Here is a 7500-nt window from a genome sequence, read left to right on the forward strand (position 1 = left end):
AGACTCAAGAGGCGCAGCTCTTCCCTGCATCTGGGTGTTATGGTCTCCGATTGGAGGCGTGGGTTCAAATCCCACTCCTGACAAGCCGGGCTCATTTTTTTGAGCAAATTTCAGAGTGTAAGGCTTGCGGAAAACCTCTTGGGGGCCCACGAATGCAGCGCCCGGCAAGCCTCCCTGTTCTCTTCTGCTGCCTTGCAACTGGAGCTGTCTGCCAGAGACGCCGGAGGCACACCTGCCCTTAAACCCCCACTGGCCCACGGCTGCAAAACCTGCATTTTCTAGTGGCTGGCTTGGTGGCATATGTCACTGAGCCCAGTCTACTCAGGAAGTGAAAAAAGTCCCCTTCACAGTTGGAGAAAGTGCTCTCCTGCCACCTGTCGGTCGTTGAAGGCACCACACCTCAGCAAAATAAAAATAAAAAAACTGACATGCTCAGTCCGGGGGATGTAAAGGTATTTGAATAGCAAGAACAGAGAGGCTGTTGGGAGATGACAGAAGCCATGCTGCCCCAGAGTTCTCTTCTGAAATTCGCAGGAATCCAGAGGTTGGAGCGGGCTGAGGGAGTGCGCCTTCTTGCCTCTGTCGTCTTTCAAGACACATCCTCCTGCTGGGAAGCTGCCCACCCTGAGCAGCACAGGTTTGCGCTCTAGGCCAGTCGGCCACATATATCTCGCCTGATCGAGCCCGATCGAGCGGCAGCAGATGGCCTTTGGCCAGCGAAGGCTGCCGCTCTTCTTCTTGTTTCTCTGCTTGAGAGGCAGCTCAGTCCTCTGCGCTTGCGCCAGGGGCAGGCCACGTGACAAGCAGGGGTCAGGCCGTGGAGCGACTGGGGCATGGCGCCAAGTGAGGTAAGCAGACCACCCCCCTCCCCCTCACTGTTCTCTGCATGCGGTGGCTCGTTGGTCTAGGGGTATGATTCTCGCTTAGGGTGCGAGAGGCCCCGGGTTCAAATCCCGGACAAGCCCTTTTTTTTGGAGCGCCGAAAAAAAAAAACACAGAGTCCCCAATTCCCCCCCAAAAATAGTTTGTGCGTGACCGTATCTGGTTCGATGCCCGTCGCCAATGGTTGGCTGCTTTTAAGCCCATGGCCCAAGAGGCAGTGTTGGAAATTCCCCCTCCTTTGTAATGATGCGCTGGCGGCGAGCTGATGTATAACGGTTTGGACATGCCTTCTGGGTGGGGACTGCCATGGCTCGCGCCACTGTTGCATCCAGCTTGGTCTTTTGTATGTGTCTGCAGCCTGTGTGTGAGGTGCTGTGAGTGCTGCCATGTAGGTCCGGCGCAGGCTTGCGCCAAACTTTCACGTTGGTGTGTGCCACCTGGCAGGTACCAGCGGGCCCCATGAGACATCAGTGCCACAAAGCCTTTCAACTGAAAGCTGTCCCAGCACACTAGAGCGCAGCCTACCAGAGCTGTTTCTGTAGTGTAGTGGTTATCACATTCGCCTAACACGCGAAAGGTCCCCGGTTCGAGACCGGGCAGAAACATGGTGCTGGTTTCTTTTTATTTCCACAATGTCAATCGGACACATTTGACCGCATGCAGGTTTCGACAGGTATGGACAGGCCGGCACTATGCCATGAGTGATCTGAGGCCAGCCCTTATTTGCACCCTGCAAACTGTCCACTGGCTCCATCAGTGGGCGTTTCCTGCCATCCCTGGGTCCTTAAGTGAGTGTTTGGGTACTTTTGATGCAGAGATCGGGGCATGAAAAACGGCGCTGGCACGTGGCGACATTGGGTACTGAAGAATCTTTCCCAATCCTGCCCATAGCTGTCAGGGTGGTCGAGTGGTCTAAGGCGCCAGACTCAAGAGGCGCAGCTCTTCCCTGCATCTGGGTGTTCTGGTCTCCGATTGGACGCGTGGGTTCAAATCCCACTCCTGACAAGCCGGGCTCATTTTTTTGAGCACATTTCAGAGTGTAAGGCTTGCGGAAAACCTCGTGGGGGCCCCCGAATGCAGCGCCCGGCAAGCCTCCCTGTTCTCTTCTGCTGCCTTGCAACTGGAGCTGTCTGCCAGAGACGCCGGAGGCACACCTGCCCTTAAACCCCCACTGGCCCACGGCTGCAAAACCTGCATTTTCTAGTGGCTGGCTTGGTGGCATATGTCACTGAGCCCAGTCTACTCAGGAAGTGAAAAAAGTCCCCTTCACAGTTGGAGAAAGTGCTCTCCTGCCACCTGTCGGTCGTTGAAGGCACCACACCTCAGCAAAATAAAAATAAAAAAACAGACATGCTCAGTTCGGGGGATGTAAAGGTATTTACATAGCAAGAACAGAGAGGCTGTTGGGAGATGACAGAAGCCATGCTGCCCCAGAGTTCTCTTCTGAAATTCGCAGGAATCCAGAGGTTGGAGCGGGCTGAGGGAGTGCGCCTTCTTGCCTCTGTCGGCTTTCAAGACACATCCTCCTGCTGGGAAGCTGCCCACCCTGAGCAGCACAGGTTTGCGCTCTAGGCCGGTCGGCCACATATATCTCGCCCGATCGAGCGGCAGCAGATGGCCTTTGGCCAGCGAAGGCTGCCGCTCTTCTTCTTGTTTCTCTGCTTGAGAGGCAGCTCAGTCCTCTGCGCTTGCGCCAGGGGCAGGCCACGTGACACGCAGGGGTCAGGCCGTGGAGAGACTGGGGCATGGCGCCAAGTGAGGTAAGAAGACCACCCCCCTCCCCCTCACTGCTCTCTGCATGCGGTGGCTCGTTGGTCTAGGGGTATGATTCTCACTTAGGGTGCGAGAGGTCCCGGGTTCAAATCCCGGACGAGCCCTTTTTTTTGGAGCGCCGAAAACAAAAAACACAGAGTCCCCAATTCCCCCCCAAAAATAGTTTGTGCGTGACCGTATCTGGTTCGCTGCCCGTCGCCAATGGTTGGCTGCTTTTAAGCCCATGGCCCAAGAGGCAGTGTTGGAAATTCCCCCTCCTTTGTAATGATGCGCTGGCGGCGAGCTGATGTATAAAGGTTTGGACATGCCTTCTGGGTGGGGACTGCCATGGCTCGCGCCACTGTTGCATCCAGCTTGGTCTTTTGTATGTGTCTGCAGCCTGTGTGTGAGGTGCTGTGAGTGCTGCCATGTAGGTCCTGCGCAGGCTTGCGCCAAACTTTCACGTTGGTGTGTGCCACCTGGCAGGTACCAGCGGGCCCCATGAGACATCAGTGCCACAAAGCCTTTCAACTGAAAGCTGTCCCAGCACACTAGAGCGCAGCCTACCAGAGCTGTTTCTGTAGTGTAGTGGTTATCACATTCGCCTAACACTCGAAAGGTCCCCGGTTCGAGACCGGGCAGAAACATGGTGCTGGTTTCTTTTTATTTCCACAATGTCAATCGGACACATTTGACCGCATGCAGGTTTCGACAGGTATGGACAAGCCGGCACTACGCCATGAGTGATCTGAGGCCAGCCCTTATTTGCACCCTGCAAACTGTCCACTGGCTCCATCAGTGGGCGTTTCCTGCCATCCCTGGGTCCTTAAGTGAGTGTTTGGGTACTTTTGATGCAGAGATCGGGGCATGAAAACCAGCGCTGGCACGTGGCGACATTGGGTACTGAAGAATCTTTCCCAATCCTGCCCATAGCTGTCAGGGTGGCCGAGTGGTATGAGGCGCAGCTCTTCCCTGCATCTGGGTGTTCTGGTCTCCGATTGAAGGTGTGGGTTCAAATCCCACTCCTGACAAGCCGGGCTCATTTTTTTGAGCACATTTCAGACTGTAAGGCTTGCGGAAAACCTCTTGGGGGCCCCCGAATGCAGCGCCCGGCAAGCCTCCCTGTTCTCTTCTGCTGCCTTGCAACTGGAGCTGTCTGCCAGAGACGCCGGAGGCACACCTGCCCTTAAACCCCCACTGGCCCACGGCTGCAAAACCTGCATTTTCTAGTGGCTGGCTTGGTGGCATATGTCACTGAGCCCAGTCTACTCAGGAAGTGAAAAAAGTCCCCTTCACAGTTGGAGAAAGTGCTCTCCTGCCACCTGTCGGTCGTTGAAGGCACCACACCTCAGCAAAATAAAAATAAAAAAACAGACATGCTCAGTCCGGGGGATGTAAAGGTATTTGAATAGCAAGAACAGAGAGGCTGTTGGGAGATGACAGAAGCCATGCTGCCCCAGAGTTCTCTTCTGAAATTCGCAGGAATCCAGAGGTTGGAGCGGGCTGAGGGAGTGCGCCTTCTTGCCTCTGTCGGCTTTCAAGACACATCCTCCTGCTGGGAAGCTGCCCACCCTGAGCAGCACAGGTTTGCGCTCTAGGCCGGTCGGCCACATATATCTCGCCTGATCGAGCCCGATCGAGCGGCAGCAGATGGCCTTTGGCCAGCGAAGGCTGCCGCTCTTCTTCTTGTTTCTCTGCTTGAGAGGCAGCTCAGTCCTCTGCGCTTGCGCCAGGGGCAGGCCACGTGACACGCAGGGGTCAGGCCGTGGAGAGACTGGGGCATGGCGCCAAGTGAGGTAAGCAGACCACCCTCCTCCCCCTCACTGCTCTCTGCATGGGGTGGCTCGTTGGTCTAGGGGTATGATTCTCGCTTAGGGTGCAAGAGGTCCCGGGTTCAAATCCTGGATGAGCCCTTTTTTTTGGAGCGCCGAAAACAAAAAACACAGAGTCCCCAATTCCCCCCCAAAAATAGTTTGTGCGTGACCGTATCTGGTTCGATGCCCGTCGCCAATGGTTGGCTGCTTTTAAGCCCATGGCCCAAGAGGCAGTGTTGGAAATTCCCCCTCCTTTGTAATGATGCGCTGGCGGCGAGCTGATGTATAAAGGTTTGGACATGCCTTCTGGGTGGGGACTGCCATGGCTCGTGCCACTGTTGCATCCAGCTTGGTCTTTTGTATGTGTCTGCAGCCTGTGTGTGAGGTGCTGTGAGTGCTGCCATGTAGGTCCGGCGCAGGCTTGCGCCAAACTTTCACGTTGGTGTGTGCCACCTGGCAGGTACCAGCGGGCCCCATGAGACATCAGTGCCACAAAGCCTTTCAACTGAAAGCTGTCCCAGCACACTAGAGCGCAGCCTACCAGAGCTGTTTCTGTAGTGTAGTGGTTATCACATTCGCCTAACACGCGAAAGGTCCCCGGTTCGAGACCAGGCAGAAACATGGTGCTGGTTTCTTTTTATTTCCACAATGTCAATCGGACACATTTGACCGCATGCAGGTTTCGACAGGTATGGACAGGCCGGCACTACGCCATGAGTGATCTGAGGCCAGCCCTTATTTGCACCCTGCAAACTGTCCACTGGCTCCATCAGTGGGCGTTTCCTGCCATCCCTGGGTCCTTAAGTGAGTGTTTGGGTACTTTTGATGCAGAGATCGGGGCATGAAAACCGGCGCTGGCACCTGGCGACATTGGGTACTGAAGAATCTTTCCCAATCCTGCCCATAGCTGTCAGGGTGGCCGAGTGGTCTAAGGCGCCAGACTCAAGAGGCGCAGCTCTTCCCTGCATCTGGGTGTTCTGGTCTCCGATTGGAGGCGTGGGTTCAAATCCCACTCCTGACAAGCCGGGCTCATTTTTTTGAGCACATTTCAGAGTGTAAGGCTTGCGGAAAACCTCGTGGGGGCCCCCGAATGCAGCGCCCGGCAAGCCTCCCTGTTCTCTTCTGCTGTCTTGCAACTGGAGCTGTCTGCCAGAGACGCCGGAGGCACACCTGCCCTTAAACCCCCACTGGCCCACGGCTGCAAAACCTGCATTTTCTAGTGGCTGGCTTGGTGGCATATGTCACTGAGCCCAGTCTACTCAGGAAGTGAAAAAAGTCCCCTTCACAGTTGGAGAAAGTGCTCTCCTGCCACCTGTCGGTCGTTGAAGGCACCACACCTCAGCAAAATAAAAATAAAAAAACAGACATGCTCAGTTCGGGGGATGTAAAGGTATTTACATAGCAAGAACAGAGAGGCTGTTGGGAGATGACAGAAGCCATGCTGCCCCAGAGTTCTCTTCTGAAATTCGCAGGAATCCAGAGGTTGGAGCGGGCTGAGGGAGTGCGCCTTCTTGCCTCTGTCGGCTTTCAAGACACATCCTCCTGCTGGGAAGCTGCCCACCCTGAGCAGCACAGGTTTGCGCTCTAGGCCGGTCGGCCACATATATCTCGCCTGATCGAGCCTGATCGAGCCCGATCGAGCGTCAGCAGATGGCCTTTGGCCAGCGAAGGCTGCCGCTCTTCTTCTTGTTTCTCTGCTTGAGAGGCAGCTCAGTCCTCTGCGCTTGCGCCAGGGGCAGGCCACGTGACACGCAGGGGTCAGGCCGTGGAGCGACTGGGGCATGGCGCCAAGTGAGGTAAGCAGACCACACCCCTCCCCCTCACTGTTCTCTGCATGCGGTTGCCCGTTGGTCTAGGGGTATGATTCTCGCTTAGGGTGCGAGAGGCCCCGGGTTCAAATCCCGGACAAGCCCTTTTTTTTGGAGCGCCGAAAAAAAAAAACACAGAGTCCCCAAATTCTCCCCCAAAAATAGTTTGTGCGTGACCGTATCTGGTTCGATGCCCGTCGCCAATGGTTGGCTGCTTTTAAGCCCATGGCCCAAGAGGCAGTGTTGGAAATTCCCCCTCCTTTGTAATGATGCGCTGGCGGCGAGCTGATGTATAACGGTTTGGACATGCCTTCTGGGTGGGGACTGCCATGGCTCGCGCCACTGTTGCATCCAGCTTGGTCTTTTGTATGTGTCTGCAGCCTGTGTGTGAGGTGCTGTGAGTGCTGCCATGTAGGTCCGGCGCAGGCTTGCGCCAAACTTTCACGTTGGTGTGTGCCACCTGGCAGGTACCAGCGGGCCCCATGAGACATCAGTGCCACAAAGCCTTTCAACTGAAAGCTGTCCCAGCACACTAGAGCGCAGCCTACCAGAGCTGTTTCTGTAGTGTAGTGGTTATCACATTCGCCTAACACGCGAAAGGTCCCCGGTTCGAGACCGGGCAGAAACATGGTGCTGGTTTCTTTTTATTTCCACAATGTCAATCGGACACATTTGACCGCATGCAGGTTTCGACAGGTATGGACAGGCCGGCACTATGCCATGAGTGATCTGAGGCCAGCCCTTATTTGCACCCTGCAAACTGTCCACTGGCTCCATCAGTGGGCGTTTCCTGCCATCCCTGGGTCCTTAAGTGAGTGTTTGGGTACTTTTGATGCAGAGATCGGGGCATGAAAAACGGCGCTGGCACGTGGCGACATTGGGTACTGAAGAATCTTTCCCAATCCTGCCCATAGCTGTCAGGGTGGTCGAGTGGTCTAAGGCGCCAGACTCAAGAGGCGCAGCTCTTCCCTGCATCTGGGTGTTCTGGTCTCCGATTGGAGGCGTGGGTTCAAATCCCACTCCTGACAAGCCGGGCTCATTTTTTTGAGCACATTTCAGAGTGTAAGGCTTGCGGAAAACCTCGTGGGGGCCCCCGAATGCAGCGCCTGGCAAGCCTCCCTGTTCTCTTCTGCTGCCTTGCAACTGGAGCTGTCTGCCAGAGACGCCGGAGGCACACCTGCCCTTAAACCCCCACTGGCCCACGGCTGCAAAACCTGCATTTTCTAGTGGCTGGCTTGGTGGCA

The 7500-nt window shown here is 55.6% G+C and overlaps 4 non-coding genes across 4 annotated transcripts; all 4 read left to right on the forward strand.

Annotated features, from left to right (window-relative positions):
* The first annotated feature begins 1414 nt into the window (after nucleotides 1-1414).
* TRNAV-AAC (transfer RNA valine (anticodon AAC)) lies at nucleotides 1415-1487 on the forward strand. Its single transcript has one exon. It is a non-coding gene; the product is annotated as a tRNA-Val (tRNA).
* Nucleotides 1488-4996: 3509 nt separating this feature from the next.
* Nucleotides 4997-5069, forward strand: TRNAV-AAC (transfer RNA valine (anticodon AAC)). The gene has a single exon. It is a non-coding gene; the product is annotated as a tRNA-Val (tRNA).
* A 288-nt stretch (nucleotides 5070-5357) lies between these two features.
* TRNAL-CAA (transfer RNA leucine (anticodon CAA)) lies at nucleotides 5358-5469 on the forward strand. The gene is made up of 2 exons: nucleotides 5358-5395; nucleotides 5424-5469. It is a non-coding gene; the product is annotated as a tRNA-Leu (tRNA).
* A 1342-nt stretch (nucleotides 5470-6811) lies between these two features.
* On the forward strand, nucleotides 6812-6884 carry TRNAV-AAC (transfer RNA valine (anticodon AAC)). Its single transcript has one exon. It is a non-coding gene; the product is annotated as a tRNA-Val (tRNA).
* Nucleotides 6885-7500: the final 616 nt, after the last annotated feature.

This window comes from Ambystoma mexicanum, chromosome 2q, assembly GCF_040938575.1.
Source record: "Ambystoma mexicanum isolate Mex_15411 chromosome 2q, UKY_AmexF1_1, whole genome shotgun sequence".
Taxonomy (NCBI): domain Eukaryota; kingdom Metazoa; phylum Chordata; class Amphibia; order Caudata; family Ambystomatidae; genus Ambystoma; species Ambystoma mexicanum.